General features: G+C 37.4%; 1 protein-coding gene across 1 annotated transcript in view; it reads left to right on the top strand.

The window, feature by feature from the left end:
• Positions 1 to 25,526, top strand: part of LOC148952893 (uncharacterized) — a 448,257-nt gene that overhangs the window by 145,173 nt on the left and 277,558 nt on the right. The window lies entirely within an intron of this gene.

Here is a 25,526-nt window from a genome sequence, read left to right as displayed (position 1 = left end):
CTAGCAAAGATGAAACAAAAACCTTGCCTCTGGAAAGAGAAACTACCTTAAGCCTGAAAGAAGCCTTGAAACCTGAACATTTTCAATTTGAATTAAGCAAAGACAAAAAGAGAGTCACAATATTTCTTCCCACTAAATCTGCTGTTGCAAAAGCATTAACAATTAATAAAGTAGGTGATCAGAAGTCCAGGCAGGGGAATTTAAACCCAGATGTCAAGGAGTTATTAGAGGAATACCCAAAGAAATCACTGAAGATGATATTAAAAGAGATCTTGAATCTGAGGCTAATGCTTCAGTGAAATCTGTAAAAAGATTTAATAGAGAAATAAAACAATTAGAAGATAGCCTATCAGTCTGTATTACCTTTGAAAACAATCTTTTACCCTCAGCTCTCTGGCTATATGGAAGAAAAAGAGAAGTTCAAGAATACCAAAGACCTATTATCCAGTGCTTTAAAAAAATATGGGCATATGCAGGCACAATGTAGGGCACCACAGCCAGTTTGTCTGAGGTGTGCAGGTCCCCACCAGTCAAAAGATTCTGAACTAAAAAATGTAACAGAAAAAGAAGAAAAATTTCAAAAGTATAGCTGTGTAAACTGCAGAGGTAATCATTCTTCTACTTCTGGCTTGTGTAGGATCAGAGATCAAAGTAAAAACATTTTAAGATTATCTCAAGAAAAAAATATTGGCTTCCATAGCATATAAATCCTATGCTGATGCATTAAGTAAGAAACAGGCCTTAGAAATCAATGAACAAAACAGACTCCAAAAAGAAATTTTGTCAAAACTAGTGATTTTTGTTTCAAGTGCACCAGAAGTGGCTGACTTGAGGGATTTGGAATTACAAGGAAGTGTCCAGAAGTTATGCTCTCTTATGAAAACACTATTCAATGAGAAACTAGAATCAAATGAAATTTTAAAGCTAATCAACATGACCCGTTAAATAAGAGTTGTATCACCTAATACCCAATCAATCAAAAAAGTAAAAAAAGACTTAGTTGAGAGCTTTGCAAGGAATAAAGAAATCAATATTATCTGCCTACAAGAGACACGGCTAACAAGCAGACATATGTATAATGAAAGATTTCTATGTAATCAGAAAGGACCAAGACGAAGGTAGAAGAGGTGGATTGATTACAGCCATCAAAAAGTCAGTGTACCATCAGATGTTGGACTTTGGGTCAGTGTTGAATCAGAAGATAGAAATTTTTTTGTGTAGAGTTTACAGATATAGAAAACCAGCACTGATATTAGCTAATGTGTATAACCTAGATGGAAACAATACGGATTTGGAAACTGTGTTTGACTTAGTAAAAAATGCCATAAAACCAATAGAATAATTTTTAATAGTAGGTGATTTTAATGCTCACGCTATTATTTGGTGTGGTTGTGGAAATAAAAATGGTAGTGGAAGTGCACTGGAGAAAATCCTGGAAAGACAAGATGAAGCAACTCTATTAACATCATATGGGTTACCCACTAGGGCAAATCCACACAGAGGTTCATATTCTACTATTGATTTAGCCTTTACATCTGGTAGAATGGCAAATAAGACAGCTGTCACTTCAGAAATTAACAGTAACATCATCAGTGACCACTTACTTGTGATTGTGGATATTGACGGCAGAATTGAAAGCCCAAAAATTGATAGCCAGGCAAGGTTCATATTCAAAAAAGTTAATTGGAAAGAGTACAGAACAAGTCTGGAATCTATTGAACTGGAGAAAGAATTGAATCCTTTTGAAAACACAGAGGATAAAATTTGTAAATTCCAACAACTCCTGCTAGAGACAGCAGAAAAAATTATCCCACAGAGCAAACTAAGGAAGAATAGCCACAGAGAACTTATTTGGTGGAATACTGAATGTGAAAATACAAAGAAAGCAATGAATAGGGCTGCAAAAAACTACAATAAAATTCCATCTACAGATAATTACATTAAGCTAAAGCAAGCCAAAGCAAAATTTGCAAGAGCCACAAGTGATGCTTGAAGTGATTCATGGACAAAGTTTGTAGAGAGTTTAAATTTTAGAGATTCATATGGAAAAGTATATAAATTTATAAAAAGAATGGGTAGTAAAAATAACCCTCCAAATCCAAACACACCAGTGTAATTTAATGGAGAGCTAATAATTGATGACAGGAAAAAAGCTGAAGCAGGAATTAGGCACCTAAGACAGACCGTAGACAAAGAGGATCCATTTATAAAGACAGTCCTACACTCTAAAGTATTTGCTAAAGCCAGAAAACTAGCTGAGGAACAAAGTAATGAACCACATAACTTGCCTTTCACAGGTGTAGAACTAGAAGCTGTGTTAAATAAATTTCCAGAAACAGTCCCAGGACCTGATAGAATCTACCCAACATTATTGAAAAATCTTCCAACTAGATGGAGACAGGAATTATTAAAAATTATCAACATGTTATGGGAAAAGGGAAGATTTCCAGACTGCTAGAAAAAAGGCATAGCCATAATGATACCAAAACCTGGTAAAAACAATTTAGTGGAAAATCACTGATTTATAACATTACTGCCAGTTGTAGGAAAGATGTATGAAAGACTGGTCAAAAAAAGGTTGGTTTACACAGTGGAAAAAATACAAATTCTTCAGGATATTCAGAATAGATTCTGGCAAGGTAGAAGCACAACTGACAGTCTTATAAGTATTTTGAGAGATTTAATTTATGCATTAAATAACAGGAAAGTCATGATCCTTATATTTCTAGTTGTTAAAGGTGCATTTGATAACATTGTGCCACAACAAATATTAAATGGACTTATAAAAGCAAACATCCATGGCCCACTGATGAAGTTTTCGAAAGAATATATGTCTGGCAGAGAAGTTGCTGTACTTGTTGGAAAGTCAATAGCAGAAAACAAGGTTCAAATTAAAAGAAGAGTTCCCCAGGGAAGTGTCCTTGGTCCAGATTATTATAACATAAGTGAACATGACATTCCTGTTAAAGATGATGCATGTAATGGTTACATTTTTGCTGACGACAACAAGACTTGGACTATCCAGGATACCTTAGAAGAAGCTGAAAAAGAAGCTAAAAAAATTCTTCTCCAAATAGAAACATGGGCAAGTACTCTAGATATAATATTTGAACCATCCAAAGCAAAAGCCATGGTTATAACACAGAGGAGAAATACCAGACCACCTGTTTTGAAATTCTATGGAGAAAATATAGAAATAGTAAAAGAATACAAGGCCCTGGGGATAATACTGGACAGTAAGATGAGATTTGTCAAACATATTGAAAATCTGAAACTCTCGTGCCTTAAAAAGATAAATCTTATGAAAATGATGGGAGGGGAAGGTATGGAGCTAATCCAGCAGTAATGAGAGAATTTTATATTAAGTATATACTCCCAAAAATTCAATATGGGGCCACTATACATGGCAGTGCAAATGAAGGTCAGCTAAATAAGCTAGAAGTTATTCAAAACACAGCTATAAGGATTGCCTTTGGAGCAAAACAGACCACACCAATTCCCTTCTTATTAATTGAATCTGGTATAGAAAAACTGTCGACAAGAAGAAATGTACTATTACTAAAATATATTCAAAAACTATGGACATCAGATAAAAATCACCCAATCAAGAAACATATTGTCAAGCGTGGACTATTCCACACCATGAACCCAAATAAACTAAGGAAACATTTAAACCCATTTGAGAAAGCAGAAGCACTGATGAGAGAAGAAGGTTTGAATTTCTCTATTACTAAAATGTTACAATACAAGAAACCTCTAGAAACTCTACCATGGCTTTTGATGCAAATATCTTGTACCATAGAAGAAATACAAAAAAAAAATGAAAGAAATTCATTATCCACAAAAATTGAATTTATCAAACTTATCACAGAAAAATTTCAAAATTTCTGTCTAATATTTACTGATGGATCCAAAATAGAAGGAAAAAGAGTGGAAGCTGCAGCTGTTGTTCCTCAGAAGAAATTAGTGGCATCCAGATCCCTAGGACACTACTCAACAGTCTTCGAAGCAGAAATTAAAGCAATAGAGATAGCACTAGATATAATCCAAAAGACCACAATAAAGGACAAAGAAAATAGAAAATTTGCTATCTGTAGTGACTCAAAAGCTACTATACTTAGCTTACAAAATTTCATTCCAAACCAAAACCAAGAAGTCATGAGGTGTTACAACACACTTCTTCAATTGCTCCAAAAATGATTTGAAATTAAGCTAGTATGGACACCAGCACATGTAGGTATACAAGGCAACGAAATGGCTGATAAACATGCAAAAATAGCAGCAACACAACCCCTAAATTGTGTAGAGAGAAATGAATACAAGGAATTGAGATCAATCAGAGGAGGATTGAGACAACGGAGATTTAGAATTTTGAAGGATCTAATACAAAATCAGCTTGTAGCCCAGAAAAAACACAACCACTTTGATAGTAAAATTTATAGTAAACTGGATAAGAGGAATTGTAGTTTGTTATTCTGTTTTTGATCAGGTCATGTAAGTACTAAAGCTAGACTATTTAGGATTGGGAAAAGTGATAGCCCTGTTTGTAGAGCTTGTAATTTGCAGTATGAGACTGTACACCACTATCTAGTTGAGTGTTGTTTCTATGAGAGACTTAGAAGGGACATGAGAAATTTATGTCAAAGAGAAAAGCTAGGCAATCTCAATGTTAGTCTTATGGTTGGGATAGGGATCAATGATGATGTTATAAGACTGGAAATGATCATGTTGTTTTTGAGTTTGTGAAATTAAGCGGTAGAATGGATGACTTTAGCTAGGACTTTATGTTAGTTTAAAAAAAAAATATTTTGACCTGTTTTGGTTAGGGAATAACTAATACTTTGGAAAAATGAAAAAAAAAATGTTTGTTTCAGATTATCCCATCAAGAAACATAGTAAAGTGTGGAACAAAGAAGATCGTCTCAACAGAAGCTGGTTTCTAGAGGAGACGTTAATAATCAACAACAACAACAACAAGATACAGACTTGGAAGTTGCTTTTTTAGCTTCTCTATTGCTTATTTAGTCGTAAACCAGCCAGGGAACTGTCTATTCCTTTAGAAAATCACCACCTATCTTTGAACTCCAATTATGTAGCCCTGTTTTTTCCCCTCTTTATCCTGTGTCCTGTTCCCGATTACCTTTAATTTCCTTTTGTCTGTTACTCATTTCTTGTAAATAAATTAAAAAAAAAACTTTCCAAAAAATAAGTTTTTCAAAGAAAAGTAAAGGCCATTTTAAACTTAAGCTCAGTTGATACAAATACCTTTTAAAATTCAAACTCAAAACGACCAGAAATTACTATTAAAGAATAAATGAAACCCAAAACGAACAGAAATTAAATGAACAATCTTAGCAAAAAACATACAACAAGTAATAATATAAATGAATAAATAAATCTTAAAGCGAGTAATGCTTCGATTGAATATGAAAATAAACCTTAAAACGAAAACAAATATTTTGCTATTAAAGTATAAAAGAAACTTAAAACGAACAGAAATTAAATAAACAATCAATGCGAACAAACATACAATATATATTAATGTAAATGAATAAATAAATCTTAAAACGAGTGAAACTTAAAAAGAATATGCAAATCAAGTTTGAATCGAACAAAAGTAACTACAAACAAGAGTTTGGGTATAGCCTCACTGCAGAAGCCTAAAACCTACTGCTCTCACTGCCTACAACTTTCAATTTAAATCGAATGAGGCTTTTTTCAAAGTCTATATGATTACCTCTTTGATAAAAACCTTATATATGAACAACAGACAGATTGCATAACTTATGGACAGCGATTGACAACAATGAAGTGATTGAAAAAATAGCTCCAATAAGGGGGTTCAGACCATTTCACTTGCTGACACAAAGGGATCACGACTGTTTAGAATTGACCTTAATAGGATTTTGTGTGCCAAAGTAATTTTGCATCTATCACAGAGTATGTATTTTAACCTTATAGTTGAATAATTATAATAGATTTCCTATGTGTTCTTCCCATACAAAACCCCTTCCCATAAGTTATAAACCCCCCTTAATAAGTTATGCCCCAGGGCATAACTTAAAACGCCTACCCCCGGGCCCTGGTGGGCTGTGTTGACACTGGAGTTTTTGTTATCAGAACTTTGAACTATTTTAACAAAATGTCTATCTCAAAATTTTTATCTGATGCATTTAGGGCGTGGAGGAGGGGGGGGGCTAGTTAACCTCCAAACTCTTTTAACTTTTAAAGAGTGAACAAGAACTTTTAATTTTCAGTCAAATGAGCCCTCTCTAAAGTTTATACGAGCATCCCTTCCATAAGAAAAAATGGGAAGAATTCGGAGAGTCCTTAAATTACAACCCTTACCCTGAGGGCTGAGGGGGAGTTGTCATCCTCAAAGACCTAATTTCCAGAACTTAAAACTACATTTAATTAAACGGCTGTCTAAAAATTTTTATTGGATGTGTTTGGGGAATAGGTGGGCGTGAGAGGAGGGTTAGTTGCCCTCCAATCACTTTAGAACGTTAAAAATAGCACCGGTCCTTTGAATTTCCAATTAAATGAGGCTTTTTTGAAGTTTCTACGACAACGCCTCTCTAAAAACGTTATATGTTGCCAGGGTTTAACTTAAAATCCTTGCCTTGAGGATTGTGGGGGAGTGTCCCCTCCCCTGGATCCGCCACTGCCTTACATTCTCTGTTTCTTTCCTTGTTAGGGAGGAGAGCAGATACCTAATATGTATGTGTTAATACCAAAACATTTTAACTCTCATTGGACCTTCAGGTATAAACAGAAGTAGTTCAAGGAAAGGGGTGGGGAAAAAGGGCGTGTGGGGGGGATTTTTGCCCTTCGATCAATCTTGAATCTTAAGAGCTGGACTAGAACTTCCAATTTCCAATCAAATGAGCCCTCTCTGAAGTTTATATGACAACACCTTCTATAAAAGCCTTATATGCCCCCAGGGCATAACTTAAAACCCTTGCCCTGAGGGTTGTGGGGGAGTTCCCTCCTCCAAAATATATTTTCTATCTGGAAATCAACTACGCTTAACAAAATGCCTATATCAAAATTTTGATTGGATGTGTTTGGGAAAATGATGGGCGTGGGGGGGGGTGGGTGCTAGTTACACTCCAATCACTTTTGACTATTAAAAAGGGGACTAGCCTTTTGATTTCCAATCGAATTAGCCTGTTTCGAAGTTTCTATGACAACGCTTTCTATAAATACCTTATATGCCCCCAGGGCATAACTTAAAACCCTTGCCGTGAGGGTTGTGGGGGAGTTTCCTCCTCAAAATATATTTTATATCTGGAAATCAACTACGCTGAACAACATGGCTATCTCAAAATTTTAATTGGATATGTGTGGGGGAATGATGGGAGTGGGGGGGGAGTTGCCCTCCAATTATTTTCGACTATTAAAAAGGGCACTAGCCCTTTAATTTCTAATCGAATGAGCCTGTTTTGAAGTTTCTACGACACCGCCTTCTATAAAAACCTTATATGTTGCCAGGGTATAACTTAAAATCCTTGCCTTGAGGATTGTGGGGGAGTGTCCCCTCCCCTGGATCCGCCACTGCCTTACATTCTCTGTTTCTTTCCTTGTTAGGGAGGAGAGCAGATACCTAATATGTATGTGTTAATACCACAACATTTTAACTCTCATTCGACCTTCAGGTATAAACAGAATTAGTTCAAAGAAAGGGGTGGGGAAAACGGGCGTGTGGGGGGGGGTAATTGCCCTTCGATCAATTTTGACTCTTAAGAGCTGGACTAGAACTTCCAATTTCCAATCAAATGAGTCCTCTCTGAAGTTTATATGACAACACGTTCTATAAAAACCTTATATGCCCCCAGGGCATAACTTAAAACCCTTGCCTTGAGGGTTGTGGGGGAGTATCCTCCTCAAAAATACATAAGCACATGCAAGGCAAGTTACACTCCAATCACTTTCAACTATTAAAAAGGGCACTAGCTCTTTAATTTCCAATCGAATGAGCCTGTTTAGAAGTTTCTATGACAACTCTTTCTATAAATACCTTATATGCCCCCAGGGCATAACTTAAAACCCTTGCCTTGAGGGTTGTGGGGGAGTATCCTCCTCAAAAATATATTTTCAATTTGGAAATCAACTGCGATGAACAAAATGGCTATCTCAAAATTTTGATTGGATGTGTTTGGAGAAATTATGGGCGTGGGGGGGGGGGGAGGGTGATAGTTACACTCCAATCATTTTCAACTATTAAAAAGGGCACTAGCTCTTTAATTTCCAATCGAATGAGCCTGTTTCGAAGTTTCTATGACAACGCTTTCTATAAATACCTTATATGCCCCCAGGGCATAACTTAAAACCATTGCCTTGAGGGTTGTGGGGGAGTATCCTCCTCAAAAATAGATTTTATATCTGGAAATCAACTACGCTGAACAACATGGCTAACTCAAAATTTTAATTGGATGTGTTTGGGGGAATGATGGGCGTGGGGGGGGAGTTGCCCTCCAATTATTTTCGACTATTAAAAAGGGCACTAGCCCTTTAATTTCTAATCGAATGAGCCTGTTTTGAAGTTTCTACGACACCGCCTTCTATAAAAACCTTGTATGTTGCCAGGGTATAACTTAAAATCCTTGCCTTGAGGATTGTGGGGGAGTGTCCCCTCCCCTGGATCCGCCACTGCCTTACATTCTCTGTTTCTTTCCTTGTTAGGGAGGAGAGCAGATACCTAATATGTATGTGTTAATACCAAAACAGTTTAACTCTCATTCGACCTTCAGGTATAAACAGAATTAGTTCAAAGGACAGGGTGGGGAAAAAGGGCGTGTGGGGGGGGGGTATTTGCCCTTCGATCAATTTTGACTCTTAAGAGCTGGACTAGAATTTCCAATTTCCAATCAAATGAGCCCTCTCTGAAGTTTATATGACAACACGTTCTATAAAAACCTTATATGTCCCCAGGGCATAACTTAAAACCCTTGCCCTGAGGGTTGTGGGGGAGTTTCCTCCTCAAAAATACATAAGCACATGCAAGGCAAGTTACACTCCAATCACTTTCGACTATTAAACAGGGGACTAGCTATTTAATTTCCAATCGAATGAGCCTGATTCGAAGTTTATATGACAACTCTTTCTATAAATACCTTATATGCCCCCAGGGCATAACTTAAAACCCTTGCCCTGAGGGTTGTGGGGGAGTATCCTCCTCAAAAATATATTTTCTATCTGGAAATAAACTACGCTGAACAACATGGCTATCTCAAAATTTTAATTGGATATGTTTGGGGGACTGATGGGCGTGGGGGGGGAGTTGCCCTCCAATTATTTTCGACTATTAAAAAGGGCACTAGCCCTTTAATTTCTAATCGAATGAGCCTGTTTTGAAGTTTCTACAACAACGCCTTCTATAAAAACCTTATTTGCCCACAGGGCATAACTTAGAACCCTTGCTCTGAGGGTTGTGGGGGAGTTTTCTCCTCAAAAATATATTTTCTATCTGGAAATAAACTACGCTCAACAAAATGGCTAACTGAAAATTTTTATTGGAAGTGTTTGGGGAACTGATGGGCCTGGGGGGAGGGGGAGGGGAGCAAGTTACACTTCAATCACTGTCGACTTTTAAAAAGGGCACTAGCTCCTTAATTTCCAATCGAATGAACATGTTTTGAAGTTTCTACGACAACACCTTCTATAAAAACCTTATATGCCCCCAGGGCAGAACTTAAAACCCTTGCCCTGAGGGTTGTGGGGGAGTCTCCTCCTCAAAAATAATTTTCTATCCGGAAGTCAACTACGTTGAACAAAACGGCTATCTCAAAATTTTGAGTGGATGTGTTTGGGGGAATGATGGGCGTGGGAGGGGGGCTAGTTGCCCTCCAATCATTTTTTACTATTAAAAAGGGCACTAGAACTCTCGATTTCAAATCGAATGAGCCTGTTTTGAAGTTTCTACGACAACGCCTTCTATAAAAACCTTATATGCCCCCAGGGCATAACATAAAACACTTGCCCTGAGGGTAGTGGGGGAGTGTCCTCCTCAAAATATATTTTCTATCTGGAAATCAACTATGCTGAACAAAATGGCTATCTCAAAATTTGATTGGATGTGTTAGGGGGAATAATAGACGTGGGGGGGGGGGGGGGCAAGGTGCCCTTCAGTCACTTTTGACTATTAAAATGGGCACTAGCTCTTTGAATTTCCAATCCAATGAGTGTTTTTTGAAGTTTCTACGACAACGCCTTCTATAAAAACCTTATATGCCCCCAGGGTATAACTTAAAACCCTTGCCCTGAGGGTTGTGGGGGAGTTTCCTCCTCAAAAATATATTTTCTATCAGGAAATCAACTATGCTGAACAAAATGGCTATCTCAAAACTTTGATTGGATGTGTTTGGGGAAATGGTGGGCATGGGGGCGAGGGGGCTAGTTACACTCCAATCACTTTCGATTATTAAAAACGGCACTAGCCCTTTAATTTCCAATCAATTGAGCCTGTTTTGAAGTTTCTACGACAACGCTTTCTATAAAAACCTTATATGCTTCCAGGGCATAACTTAAAACCCTTGCCCTGAGGGTTGTGGGGGAGTGTCCTCCTCAAAAATATATTTTCTATCTGGAAATCAACTATGCTGAACAAAATGGCTATCTCAAAATTTTGATTGGATGTGTTTGGGGGAATAGTGGGCGTGGGGGGGGGGCTAGTTGCCCTCCAATCATTTTCGACTATTAAAAAGGGCACTAGAACTCTCGATTTCCAATCGAATGATCCCCCTTTGAAGTTTCTACGACAGCCCCTTCCATATGAAGTGCCTCTGGGGAAAAAAAATAATAAAACATTGGAGCCATATGGCCTTTACTATAGGCAATGCTACAGCGTTGCCTCTGATATTACTGAGGGGTCATAGTTAAATATTAGAGAAGTCATTGTTAAATAACATGTGCTTATGTATATGTAGCTTGTTGCTACATATACATGGGTACACATGGTACATGGGTACATGTTGTCTCTGGGTACACAGTGCTTTATATGGTATAAGCCTGGAGAAGGACCTGTAGGCCTAGAGAAGAATACGTGCTAAAAAAAAGTGGTAAAAATTTAGAATTGTGGCCCCTGATAAGGAGACATGTTGAGAAAACAATTCTTACTTTAAAATATGTATAATGATCCTAGTTAACATATTATCCAAGGGGAGAAACTTTATCATCAAGTGTTTCCTATAAAAATCCTTCTTTTCCAGCTTAAAAGAAAAAGTTTCCGAAAACCACCATGCTGAGATTCAATGCTGAAGTCTTTTGAAATTGTTGCTGTGAGTTGCCAAATAAGTTGTTTTATAGATCGTGTTCATGCTGGTCTTTGTAATTCCGTGTTTGTTTAATGAGGAGTGGCGACAATACAAAATATTAATAGCAGTGGCAAAAATCAAAATATTGCTGTAAATATACATATACATACAGAGTATATACCCCCCCCCCCCTAATGTGAAGTAAACATGTAAATAGTTATATGTAACATGTAAACATGTAAATAGTTTTTTAATTTTATTTTTGCCATGCCATTTTCTATCATTAAAAAAATATATATTATACCCCCACCCCCCTAATGTGCAAATATACAACCAAAATTGCAATTCTGATTCTAAATATAACCTTCATTTAAATCACAAATAAATTTTTCCCCCACCCCCTTGATGTGCAAATATATACCCTGATTTTGATATATTTAGGGGTTGGGGTACAGTTTATTTGGTTATATTTAGGTTCAGAATGCAATTTTTGTTATATATTTGCACATTAGGGGGTGGGGTATATACTCTGTATGTATATGTATATTTATAACAATATTTTAATTTTCGCCACTGCTATTAACATTTTGTATGTGCGCCACTGCTCATTAAAAAAACAGAATCACAAAGACCGGCATGAACGCTATCTATAAAACAACTTATTTGGCGGCAATTTATAGCAGCTATTTCAAAAAACTTAAGCATTGAATCTCAGCATGGTGGTGTTAGGAAGCTTTTTCTTTTAAGCTGGAAAAAGAAGGATTTTCAGAGGAAAGACTTGATGATAAATGTTCTCCCCTTGGATAATATGTTAACTAGGATCATTATTCATATTTTAAAGTAAGAATTGTTTTCTTAATATGTCTCCTTATCAGGAGCAACAATTCTAAATTTTTACCAAAAAAGTGACCCTTCATAATTTGCAGAATAATTATAGCTTAAACATTTTACATGCTGCTCTGTTGTACTTAACTCAATCCATCCCACTATAGAAATGTATAGGTTAAATTACATATCTTCCATTTATTCTTTCAATCTGTCCCTCAACCCTAGTACCTATTAATTTAATCAATTGTGACAAAACATAGACTGGAAAACAAGTGACATGGGGCAGAATACATTGGAAATATATATAATCTAGGCAATGTATTTGCACATTAGGCAAGTTGGGGGTAAATTATAGGCTAGTATAGAGCTGCATGATTTCCCCCTGTGTATGTAGACTAAGAGGGAGGTCACTTGTACCTGATGCTGCCCCTACTGCTTTTAGTTGGAGGGAAAAGAATCCAAAGAAAGTCTCCTTCAAAATGGAGCCAAAAGTAAGATTGAATTTGTCAAAGCTTGGAGGTTTGCCCCTTCAGTCTGTCTAAAGAAAACAGGTACATAGTTGTAGCTTTGTTCATTTCAATCTTAAGGGTGATCTGTATTTGTGGCAATTCATTAAGTGGTTGTAAAAGGGTACATTTATTTATTCATTTGTCTTGTTTATTTTCTGTAGGATTTTTTTTTATTTTTAAATAGACATACATTTCTTACAAATTACTTGTTCATACCAGAGGTCTATTTGAAAGTTTTTGCCCAAACGTGGAATCCCAGGTATCAAAATAACATTTAAATTTATTGATGGTTGTAAACATAGAACTCTTGTTTGTTTGAAGAAAATGCATGGACATAAGTATGTCTTATTGCACTAAAGCCCTAGGGCCATGACAAAAAAAGAAATGAAAATTAACTTTAAGATACTTGACACTGCATAAGCAAAAAAGAATCAAATCACCAAACTTTGCTTCTATTCTCAATCACCCTAAATTTTTTAATCTTGCAAAACATTCATCCCTCAGCACATTCATCAGCAATCTCTCATGACCCACACTCTTGTCCATACATCCATTCCAGGCAAAAGGAAGGACCATCTTACTTGCATTTCTTCATCTCTTTTTTTTTTCGATGTAACACCTTTAAATTAGGTGTTGTTTTCTTAGACCACACTGCCGTTCTAAGAGGAACAAATTAACTTTCAAATGGGGATAAATCCATTTATTTAGACAGTGAAAAAAAAGGTACAAAAGTCCAGATATTTCGATCACATATACAGCGACCGTCTTCAGTAGAAATACTATAGTAGAAATTCAGTAGAGTATTTCTACTGAAGACGGTCGCTGTATCTGTGACCAAAATATCTGGACTTTTGTACCTGTTTTTTCACTGTCTAAATAAATGGATTTATCCCCATTTGAAAGTTTATTTGTTCGTTCATCTCTTTTACATTTAATGGGTCCTAAAAAAAGTTTCTATGGATAAGTCAGTAGGCCAACTTAAATATTTTCTTACACCTTTTTGAACAATCAAAGTTGGTAAAATAGGTTAGATTTTCAGAATTTTTAGTGACCACAGTATATTTCAATCACTGTTTAGTGCATTAGAATAAATAATCACTGGTAAAGGACCAAAAGAAATATTTGAAGGTGATTAAAAATTGTTTATTGCCTAAAAAGTTGGCAAAATCAGAGAAAGGACTTCTAATTGTTAATGACTTTACAATCTCTACTTTAAACACAGCAAAACATATTTTTTTTAAATCAAAAGTCAACATGGCCTTAAAAATTAATTAATACTAGTCATACTTAAAGACCTGATTGGCTGATTGTCTAAATGCTTTTAAAATAACTGAAGATAAGCTGTTGTTTGCAAACTGAACACCAATATGTAAGTAAGTATGGTGGTTCTAGACTTTAAAGGTCCAAACTGGCAGTAGATCTTCATTTTATGGTCCTTTAGCCAGAAAGAGCAATAGGAAGCTAGGGACCAGTTGTCCTTTACTTTTGCATGCTATTCCTGCTTATCTTCCCCATACTTCTCCAGGTGCCCATTTAAAGCTCGACCAACTCTTGCTGAGTTGAGTCACTTCACTGACCCCTATCCCAAACCAAATAAACTAATGCAAGGAATTAAACTTGTGCTCCTTGGACAAAGGATTCCCAACCCAGAGTACCAATCACTTAGCCAGGAACACCAATGTGACCAGAGAATAAAAATTATTTGAAAAAAGGAAAAATTAAAAAAACAACTCAAGTCATAGTTGCTGACATTTTCACAGTAAAATTCTAATTTAGCTACTTTTGGCTTTCTTGGAAAGGGGTTAGGTTAGGAAAATAAAACTTCCAGGGAGGGGTCTACATGCTAAAGTATGTCCTAGGAAGCTATTTTGAAGTACCTAAATCCACTCCTTCTCCCTCTAAAGGGTCCTGACCTCTGATGACCTTTAAAAATCTGAGTGTTATAAACTGAAACGTTGCAAATTATATCTTCTGCCTAAATTAAGTACAACATAACTGTTTTCAGCTTCACAACTTTGCTCAATCCCAATTTATAAAGTTTTAATGATATTCAAATACATTTTCTGTTTCAAAAAAAAAGCATTAATGTAGCTTTAATACTACTCAAATCACAGAAGTTGCATTTTCAGAACTAAAGCAAGAGAATATAAAGTCATAACTAAAAACTAAGGTAATTTTTGTTGTAAGAATATCAATTGGTCATTTGGGCAAATTTCAGGACCTTCTAGAGGGAGAAGGAGTGTAGTTATCTATTTCAAAATACCTTTTCTGGACACATTTTTGCCTTTAGACCCATCCTTGAAAGTTTAATTTTCCTAGCCTAACCCCTTTCAAAGATAGCCAAAAGTAGCTAAAGTAGAATTTTACCAAACCCTCTAGAGGGAGAAGTGGAGGTAGGTGCTTCTAAAGACCTTCCCAGAATATATATTTAGCCTGTAGACCAATCCCTGAAAGTTTCGTTTTCCTAACCTAACCCATTTCTAAGATGGCCCAAAGTAGCTAAAGTAGAATTTACCATTTTCACTACTGCCCCATAAACAATATATTTTATTCAGATAAATTAATTGCAAGACAGGTATCAACAAAACTCCATCAGGGATTGTATTTACTTGAAGATATAATCAGGCACTATGAATGCCTAGTTTTATGATATTTTAGTCTTGAAGAAATAAAAATAGAAAATATATATTTTCTAACAATGGACATGTTTTTTATATTTCAAAAATACAGCCACAAACTCCGAAAAACTTCAGCCCTCCCAACGGAAAAGCTAGGAAAAAATCCAAGCCATTCTCCGAATGGGAATTACAAAAATCCGTATCGAAATTTTGAAAGGGAGAATGGGAATTCCCAAACGGCTGAACTAACTCTTAATCTTTTACGCTATTATTTGAAAAAAATACGTTTTCTAAAGAGTTAAAGAGGCTGAGTTACAAGGTCAAACCTTAAAACGTACAGGGATTAGGAGGCACAGTTGGAGGGCTGTCGCCCCCCAAACTCCCCGCTTTCGCAGCCTGTAAATAAATAAAAAAAGTTTTTTAAACTGAAAGTAAGGAGCGACATTAAATCTTAAAACGATCAGAAATTATTCCGTATATGAAAGGGGCTGTGCCCTCCTCAACCCCTCGCTCTTTACGCTAAAGTGTTTATTGTTTAAAAAAAGAGTTGTGAGAAAGTCAAACTTTAGCGTAAAGAGCGAGGCGTTGAGGAGGGCACAGCCCCTTTCATATACGGAATAATTTCTGATCGTTTTAAGATTTAATGTCGCTCCTTACTTTCACTTTAAAATTTTTTTTTTTATTTATTTACAGGCTGCGAAAGCGGGGGGTTTGGGGAGCGGCAGACCCCCAACTGTGCCTCCTAATCCCTGTACGTTTTAAGGTTCGACCTTGTAACTCAGCCTCTTTAACTCTTTAGAAAACGTAGTTTTTTTTCAAATAATTTCTGCACGTTTTGGTACAGTTTATTACTTATTATTGCTTGACTAACTGTTAGATGATTGTGTATTATTCTTTTCTTTCTCGACAGAGTGTTTTAAGGGTCGACCTTGTAACTCAGCCTCTTTAACTCTTTAGAAAACGTAATTTTTTTCAAATAACTTAAAAAAGAAACTGAGTTTTTTTTTAAATTTAAATTCAGTATATAAAAATTTTATCGAACGGTGAATCGAACCCGGGTTTTCTGCCTGACAGCCAGGAGTCTCACCGCTGCACTAAAGAAACATAATTGAAATTGATTTTTAGTAAAGGGAATCTTTTTGACGCAAGCAAAACTTGATATTTGGTTTTTGGAAAACAAGGAAGGAGTGATCAGATTGAGCTGAAATTTCGAGGATAAGCTCCCAGACCCCAGGAAAGCTTATCCTCTAAATTTCAGCCCGATCAGACAACGTTAAAGGGGGGTTGTGGTGGGAAAAATTAACATGGGCTAATATAGGAAAACAAGGTTTTTCGTAAATGTAAATTCGGGGGATAATTTTTTCGGTCTGAAAATATCAAAAGGCCCTAACAGGTCGAATTCTGCTTCGAATGAGTCCTCATTCAACAGGATCCGTTGCCAACTGTGGCCTGTAGGCGTGGCTAAGAAAAAAAAAGAAATGAATTTTAAGTGGCTATATTTGTTTTTTTGAAAACAGGGAAGGAGTGATCGGATTGAGCTGAAATTTCGAGGATAAGCTCCCGGGCTCTAGTAAAGCTTAACTTCTAAATTTCAGCCCAATCGGACAACGTTAAAGGGGGGCTGTGGTGGGTGGGTCCAAACTTCCGGCCCAGTTAACCCCATGAAGATAAAGTCGGAGGAGGATGAAATTTTGCAAGTTTCTTAGTTTGAGCTTGGGCTACAAAATGCGATTACCGCCGTCTCTCTGTGACCTCTAAGACCTGAAATTGCTTAACATTGTGCTGGGTCGCCTCTTTATAGAGGCACAAGTGTGCCTCCTTGATTCTGTGTGCTCATGATATATTGCTCAGCGGCAAATTAACACAAAAGGAGCTCAATCAACTTGATATATTTAAATATAGGCTACAGAAAGTGGCAAATTTAGAGACTTAGTTTCATAACTTAACCTAGATTCGGCTAAAGCTGTACAAAACAGGTCTTCGCTCTTTAGATGTTCATTGTTTCAGCACTAAGATACAGTTTACGATTTGGAATTGAAGTCTTTAATTATAGCCTATTATTTGAGTAAAACTGGTTATACTTAGGCTGAAACAAAAGTTATCTATGAACTGATTTTACATCAGGAAAATACACATCATAAGCTGTCCGTATTTCAGTGGAAAATATTCTATACATGTCGTTGACATTGCAGTTTTCGTGCAAACTTTTTCAGTTTTTCGAAATGGCCCATTTAGCGAATAGGTCTTTGCCTTCCCAAGGCCAGAACATAATTTGCACTTTACTGAAAAAATACCAATGAATATGCATTGTCAGTTTAATATACATATACTGATATTTAGCAATCAAAATGTTAATATTATTTGATTTATTAAAGTTATAAAAGTAAAAATATTTGTATTTTTTCAGTAAAGTGTAAATGTTATTCTGGTATGGGGAAGGCATAGGGGTTTTGCGCCAAACTTGTGTTAATTTCTGCTCGTTTTGAGTTTGACTCGGTTATTTGTTGTAATTTCTGTTCGTTTTGGGTCTCATTTATTTATCGATGCTTATTTGTGGTAGTTTCGAGCTTGGTACATTATTTGATTTTATTTTTGCTCATTTTTTGTTTAATGGAGTTCTTAACTTGTCTTTGATAAACTTATTTTGTGGAAAAAGTTTTTTAATTAATTTCTGTTCGTTTTATATTGACATAGTCTTTTCAGGGAAAAAGAAACTAACACTTTACATCTTTTTGTTTTTTAAGACTTTATAGTTTGGCATGCTATTTGTATGCTGGAGAAAAAATTTCAGCAATTTTTTACAACATACACCCTTGTAAAAATCTGGACACAAATAGTACTGTTTAACTTAGTTTCATACCTCCTCTAGTTGACCTAAAATGGAAAACTTGATACCATTCGCAAAAAAATCTGTTTACTTTCTTTGATAGCTTGGATACACTTACATTATTTGGATTTGGTTAAATTTTAAGAGCAGAAGTAGCCTCGAAAGTTTGAACATAATACCCTCAGTCGTTCTTGAGATACTGCTGAGATGCTTTATTGGGAATTAGCATTATCACAGTGCATTTTGATTTAATCTTAAGGCAACATTTAGTTTTTAAACATAATGGGCAAATGGCAGGGTGAGAGTGGAAGGGGGATTAGTTGCCTCCAACCACTTTTGACTATGAAAAAGGGCATCAGCCCTTTCTGTTTTCAATGGAATGAACCCCTTTCGAAGTTCCCACGACAATTCTTTCGATACGAAGTACCCTGGTCAAAACAACAACAACAACAAAAAATATTAAATTTTGATTGGATGTGTTTGGGAAAATGGTGGGTGTGAGAGGGCCGTTAGTCGCTATCCAATCACTTTTTAAAAAAGGCACTAGCCCTTTCAATTTCCAATTGATTAAGCCCTTTTGAAGTTTCTACGACAACGCTTTCAATAAAAACTTTATATACCCCCAGGGCATAACTTATAACCCTTGCACTGAGGGCTCTGGGGTTAACATCCTAAAAGACAAAATTTCCAGAAATTTCAACTACGTTGAACAAAATGGATATCTAAAAATTTTAATTCGATGTGTGTGTAAGTGAAAATGGTTAGCGTGAGAGGGGCGTTATTCGCTATCCAATCACTTTCAATTATTAAAAAAGGCATTAGCCCTTTCAATTTCCAATTGAATGAGCTTTTTTGAAGTTTCTACGACAACGCTTTCAAGAAAAACTTTATATGCCCCCAGGGTATAAATTACAACCCTGAGGGCTATGGGGGGAGGGGTTGTCATCCTTAAAGACCTAATTTCCAAAACTTTCAACTACGTTGATTAAAATGGCTTTCTAAAATTTTTTATTGGATGTGTTTGGGAAAAAGGTGGGCGTGAGAAGGGGGTTAGTTGCCCTCAAATCACTTTCGACTATGAAAAAGGGTACTATTCCTTTGAATTTCAAATTGAATGAGCCCTTTTTCAAGTTCCTACGACAAAGATTTCAATAAAAACCATATATGCCCCCAGCCCATAACTTATAATCCTTGCCCTGAAGGTTGTGGGGGAGTGTCCTCCTCAAAATTATGTTTTCTATCTGGAAATCAACTACCCTGAATAAAATGGTTATCTAAAATTTTTTATTGGATGTGTTTGGGGGAATGATTGGTGTGGGGGAGGCTAGTTGCCCTCCAATCACTTTCGACTATTAAAAAGGGCAGTAGCCCTTTGAATTTCCAGTCGAATGAGCTTTTATTGAATTTTCTACGACAAAACCTTCTTTAAAAACCTTATATACCCCTAGGACATAACTTAAAACCCTTGTCTTGAGGGATGTGGGAGAGTGTCCTCCTCAAAAACATATTTCCTATCTGGAAATCAACTACACTGAACAAAATGGCTATCTCAAAATTTGGATTGGACGTGTTTGGGGAAATGAAGGGCGTGGGGGGGGGGCTAGTTGCACTCCAATCACTTTCGACTATCGAATGAGCCTGTTTTGAAGTTTCTACGACAACGCCTTCTATAAAAACCTTACATGCCTCCAGGGCATAACTTAAAACCCTTACCCTAATGGTTGTGGGGGAGTGTCCTCCTCAAAAACATATTTTCTATCTGGAAATCAACTTCGCTGAACAAAATGGCTATCTCAAAATTTTGATTGGATGTATTTGGGGAAATGATGGGCGTGGGGTGGGGCTAGTTGCCCTCCAATCACTGTCGACTATTAAAAAGATTACTAGCCCTTTGAATTTCCTATCGAATGAGCCTCTTTTGAAGTTTCTACAACAACGCCTTCTATAAAAACCTTATATGCCCCCAGGGCATAACTTAAAACCCTTGCCCTGAGGGTTGTGGAGGAGATCCTCCTCAGAAACATATTTTCTATCTGGATATCAACTACGCTGAACAAAATTGCTATCTCAAAGTTTTGATTGGATGTGTTTGGGGGAATGATGGCTAGAGGGGGAGGCTAGTTGCCCTCCAATCACTTTCGACTATTGAAAAGGGTACTAGCCCTTTGAATTTCCAATCGAATGAGCCTGTTTTGAAGTTTCTACGACAACGCCTTCTATAAAAACCTTATATGCCCCCAGGGCATAACTTAAAATCCTTGCCCTAAGGGTTGTGAGGGAGTTTCCTCAAAAACGTACTTTCTATCTGGTAAATAACTACGCTGAACAAAATAGCTATCTCAAAATTTTGATTGGATATGTTTGGGGGAATGATGGGTGTGGGTGAAGGGGGGCTAATTGCCCTCCAATCACTTTCGACATTTAAAAAGGGCACTAGCCACTCAAAATTCCAATCGAATGAGCCCTTTTTGAAGTTCCTACGACAATGCCTTCTATAAAACTCTTATATGCCCCCAGGGCATATTTTAAAACCCTTTTCCCGAGGGTTGTTGGGGAGTGTCCTTTTTAAAAACATAATTTCATTCTTGAAATCAACTTCGCTGAACAACATGGCTATCTCAAAATTTTGATTAGATGTGTTTGGGGGAATGATGGGCAGGGGGGCTAGTTGCCCTCCAATAAATTTCGACTATTAAACTGGGTACTAGTCCTTTAAATTTCCAATCGAATGAGCTCTTTTAAAGTTTCTACGACAACGCTTTCAATGAACACTTTATATGCCCCCAGGGCATAACTTACAACCCTTGCACTGAGGGCTCTGTGGGGTTATCATCCTAAAAGACAAAATTTCCAGAACTTTTGACTACGATGAACAAAATGGATATCTAAAAATTTTAATTCGATGTGTTTGGGAAAATGGTGGGAGTGAGAGGGGCGTTAGTCACTATCCAATCACTTTCAACTATTAAAAAAGGCACTAGCCCTTTCAATTTCCAATTGAATGAGCCCTTTTGAAGTTTCTACGACAACGCTTTCAAAAAAAACTTTATATGCCCACAGGGCATAACTTACAACCCTTGCCCTGAGGGCTTTGGGGGGAGGGGTATCCATTCTCAAAGACCTAATTTCCAAACTTTGAACTATGTTGAATAAAATGGCTATCTAAAAATTTTGGTTGGATGTGTTCGGGGAAAAGGTGGGCGTGAGAGGGGGCTTAGTTGCCCTCAAATCACTTTCGACTATTAAAATCGGTGCTAGTTCTTTGAATTTCAAATCGAATGAGCCCTTTTGCAAGTTTCTACGACAAAGATTTCAATAAAAACCTTATATGCCCCCAGACCATAACTTATAATCCTTGCCCTGAGAGTTGTGGGGGAGTGTCCTCCTCAAAAATATGTTTTCTATCTGGTAATCAACTACCCTGAAAAAAATTGCTATCTCAAAATTTTTATTGGATGTGTTTGGGGGAATGATGGGTGTGGGGGGGGGCTAGTTGCCCTCCAATGACTTTTGAATATTTAAAACGGGCACTAGCCCTTTGAATTTCCAATCGAATGAGCTTTTATTGAAGTTTCTACGACCGCACCTTCTTTAAGAACCTTATACACCCCCAGGGCATAACTTAAAACCCGTGCCCTGAGGGATGTGGGGGAGTGTCCTCCTCAAAAACATGTTTTTTTTATCTGGAAATCAACTAGGCTGAACAAAATGGTTATCTCATAATTTTGATTGGACGTGTTTGGGGAAATGAAGGGCGTGGGGGGGACTAGTTGCCCTCAAATCACTTTCGACTATTAAAAACGGTACAAGTCCTTTGAATTCCAAATCAAATGAGCCCTTTTTCAAGTTTCTACGACAAAGATTTCAATAAAAACCTTACATGCCCAAAGGCCATAACTTATAATCCTTGCCCTGAGAGTTCTGGGGGAGTGTCCTCCTCAAAAATATTTTGCCTATCTGGAAATCAACTACACTGAACAAAATGGGTATCTCAAAATTTTTATTGGATGTGATTAGGGGGCTGATGGGTGGGGTGGGGGCTAGTTGCCCTCCAATCACTTTCGACTCTGAAAAAGGGCACTAGCAATTTGAATTTCCAGTCGAATGAGCTTTTAATGAAGTTTCTACGTCAACACTTTCTAAAAAGACTTTATATGCCCCCATTGCATAACTTAAAACCCCTGCCCAGAGGGATATTGGGGATTGTCCTCCTCAAAAACATACTTTCTATCTGGAAAAAAACTACGCTGAACAAAATGGCCATCTCAAAATTTTGATTGGATATGTTCAGGGGGATGATGGGCGTGGGAGAAGGGGGGGCTAGTTGCCCTCCAATCACTTTCGACTATTAAAAAGGGCACTAGCCACTCCAATTTCCAATCGAATGAGCCCTTTTCGAAGTTTCTACGACAACGCCTTCTATGAAAACCTTATATGCCCCAAGGGCATAACTTAAAACCTTTTCCCTGAGGGTTGTGGGGAAGTTTCCTCCTCAAAAACATATTTCTTATCTTGAAATCAACTAAGCTTGACAAAATGGCTATCTCAAAATTTTGATTGGTTGTGTTTGGGGGAATGATGGGCGTGGGGGGGGGCTAGTTGCCCTCCAGTCAATTTCGACTATTAAAAAGGGTACTAGCCCTTTGAATTTCCAATCGAATGAGCCCTTTTGATGTTTCTACGACAACGCTTTCAATAAAACCTTTATATACCCCTTGGGCATAACTTACAGCCCTTGCACTGAGGGCTCTGAGGGGGTTATCATCCTCAAAGACAAATTTCCAGAACTTTCAACTATGTTGAACAAAACGGATATCTCAAAATTTTAATTCGATGTGTTTGGGAGAATGGTGGGCTTGAGAGGGGCGTTAGTCGCTATTCAATCACTTTAAACTATTAAAAAAGGCACTAGCCCTTTCAGTTTCCAATTGAATGAGCCTTTTTTCAAGTTTCTACGACAAAGATTTCCATACAAACCTTATATGCCCCCAGGTCATAACTTATAATCCTTGCCCTGAGGGTTCTGGGGGAGTGTCCTCCTAAAAAATATGTTTTCTATCTGGAAATCAACTACCCTGAGCAAAATGGCTATCTAAAAATTGTTATCGGATGTGTTTGGGGTAATGATGGGTGTGGGGGGAGGACTAGTTGCCCTCCAATCACTTTCGACTATTAAAAAGGGCACTAGCCCTTGGAATTTACAGTCGAATGAGCTTTTATTGAAATTTCTACGACAACGCCTTCTTTAAAAACCTTATATACCACCAGAGTATAAGTCAAAACCGTTGCCCAGAGGGATATGGGGGAGTGTCCTCCTCAAAAACATATTTTCTATCTGGAAATCAACTACGCTGAACAAAATGGCTATCTCAAAATTTTATAGGATGTGTGTGGGGGAATGATTGGCGTGGGTGGGGGGTTATTTGCCCTCTAATCACTTTCGACTATTAAAATGGTTACTAGCCCTTTGAATTTCTAATCGAATGAGCCTGTTTTGAAGTTTCTACAACAACGCCTTCTATAAAACCTTATATGCCCCCAGGGCATAACTTAAAACCCTTGCCCTGAGGGTTGTGGGGGAGTGTCTTCCTCAAAAACATATTTTCTATCTGGAAATCAACTACGCTGAACAAATTAGCCATCTCAAAATTTTGATTGGATGTGTTTGGGGGACTGATGGGCTGGGGGGGGGCTAGTTGCCCTCCAATCGCTTTCGACTATTAAAAAGGGTACTAGCCCTTTGAATTTCTAATCGAATGAGCCCTTTTGATGTTTCTACGACAACACTTTCAATAAAACCTTTATATACCCCTTGGGCATAACTTACAGCCCTTGCACTGAGGGCTCTGAGAGGGTTATCATCCTCAAAGACAAATTTCCAGAACTTTCAACTACGTTGAACAAAACGGATATCTCAAAATTTTAATTCGATGTGTTTGGGAGAATGGTGGGCGTGAGAAGGGCGTTAGTCGCTATTCAATCACTTTAAACTATTAAAAAAGGCACTAGCCCTTTCAGTTTGCAATTGAATGAGCCCTTTTTCAAGTTTTTACGACAAAGATTTCCATAAAAACCTTATATGCCCCAAGGTCATAACTTATAATCCTTGCCCTGAGGGTTCTGGGGGAGTGTCCTCCTCAAAAATATGTTTTCTATCTGGAAATCAACTACCCTGAACGAAATGGCTATCTAAAAATTGTTATTGGATGTGTTTGGGGTAATGATGGGTGTGGGGGGGGACTAGTTGCCCTCCAATCACTTTCGACTATTAAAAAGGGCACAAGCCCTTGGAATTTCCAGTCGAATGAGCTTTTATTGAAATTTCTACGACAACGCCTTCTTTAAAAACCTTATATACCACTAGGGCATAAGTCAAAACCATTTCCCAGAGGGATATGGGGTGTCCTCCTCAAAAACATATTTTCTATCTGGAAATCAACTACGCTGAACAAAATGGCTATCTCAAAATTTTATTGGATGTGTGTGGGGGACTGATTGGCGTGGGTGGGGGGCTAGTTGCCCTCTAATCACTTTCAACTATTACAATGGTTACTAGCCCTTTGAATTTCTAATCGAATGAGCCTGTTTTGAAGTTTCTACAACAACGCCTTCTATAAAACCTTATATGCCCCCAGGGCATAACTTAAAACCCTTGCCCTGAGGGTTGTAAGGGAGTGTCTTCCTCAAAAACATATTTTCTATCTGGATATTAACTACGCTGAACGAAATGGCTATCTCAAAATTTTGATTGGATGTGTTTGGGGGAATGATGGGCTGGGGGGGCTAGTTGCCCTCCAATCGCTTTCGACTATTAAAAAGGGTACTAGCCCTTTGACTTTCTAATCTAATGAGCCTGTTTTGAAGTTTCTACAACAACGCCTTCTATAAAACCTTATATGCCCCCAGGGCATAACTTAAAACCCTTGCCCTGAGGGCTGTTGGGGGAGGGTTGTCATTCTTAAAGACCTATTTTCCAAAACTCTAAACAACGTTGAATAAAATGGCTATGTAAAAATTTTTATTGGATGTGTTTGGGGAAAAGGTGGGCGTCAGAGGGGGGTTAGTTGCCCTCAAATCACTTTTGACTATAAAAAACGGTGCTAGTCCTTTAAATTTCAAATCGAATGAGCCCTTTTTCAAGTTTCTACGACAAAGAGTTCAATAAAAACCTTATATGCCCCCAGACCATAACTTATAATCCTTGCCCTGAGAGTTGTGGGGGAGTGTCCTCCTCAAAAAATATGTTGCCTATCTGGAAATCAACTACCCTGAACAAAATTGCTATCTCAAAATTTTATTGGATGTGTTTGGGGGAATGATGGGTGTGGGCGGGGGGGGCGGCTAGTTGCCCTCCAATCACTTTCGACTATTAAAAAGGGCACTAGCCCATTGAATTTCCAGTCGAATGAGCTTTTATTGAAGTTTCTACGACAACGCCTTCTTTAAGAACCTTATATACCCCCAGGGCATAACATAAAACCTTTGCCCC

Source organism: Artemia sp. Qi Xiang Cuo, chromosome 4, assembly GCF_049724085.1.
Source record: "Artemia sp. Qi Xiang Cuo chromosome 4, ASM4972408v1, whole genome shotgun sequence".
NCBI classification, from domain to species: Eukaryota; Metazoa; Arthropoda; class Branchiopoda; order Anostraca; family Artemiidae; genus Artemia; species Artemia sp. Qi Xiang Cuo.
The sequence above is the reverse complement of the archived record's forward strand: the minus strand, read 5'-3'. Positions and strand labels throughout refer to the sequence as shown.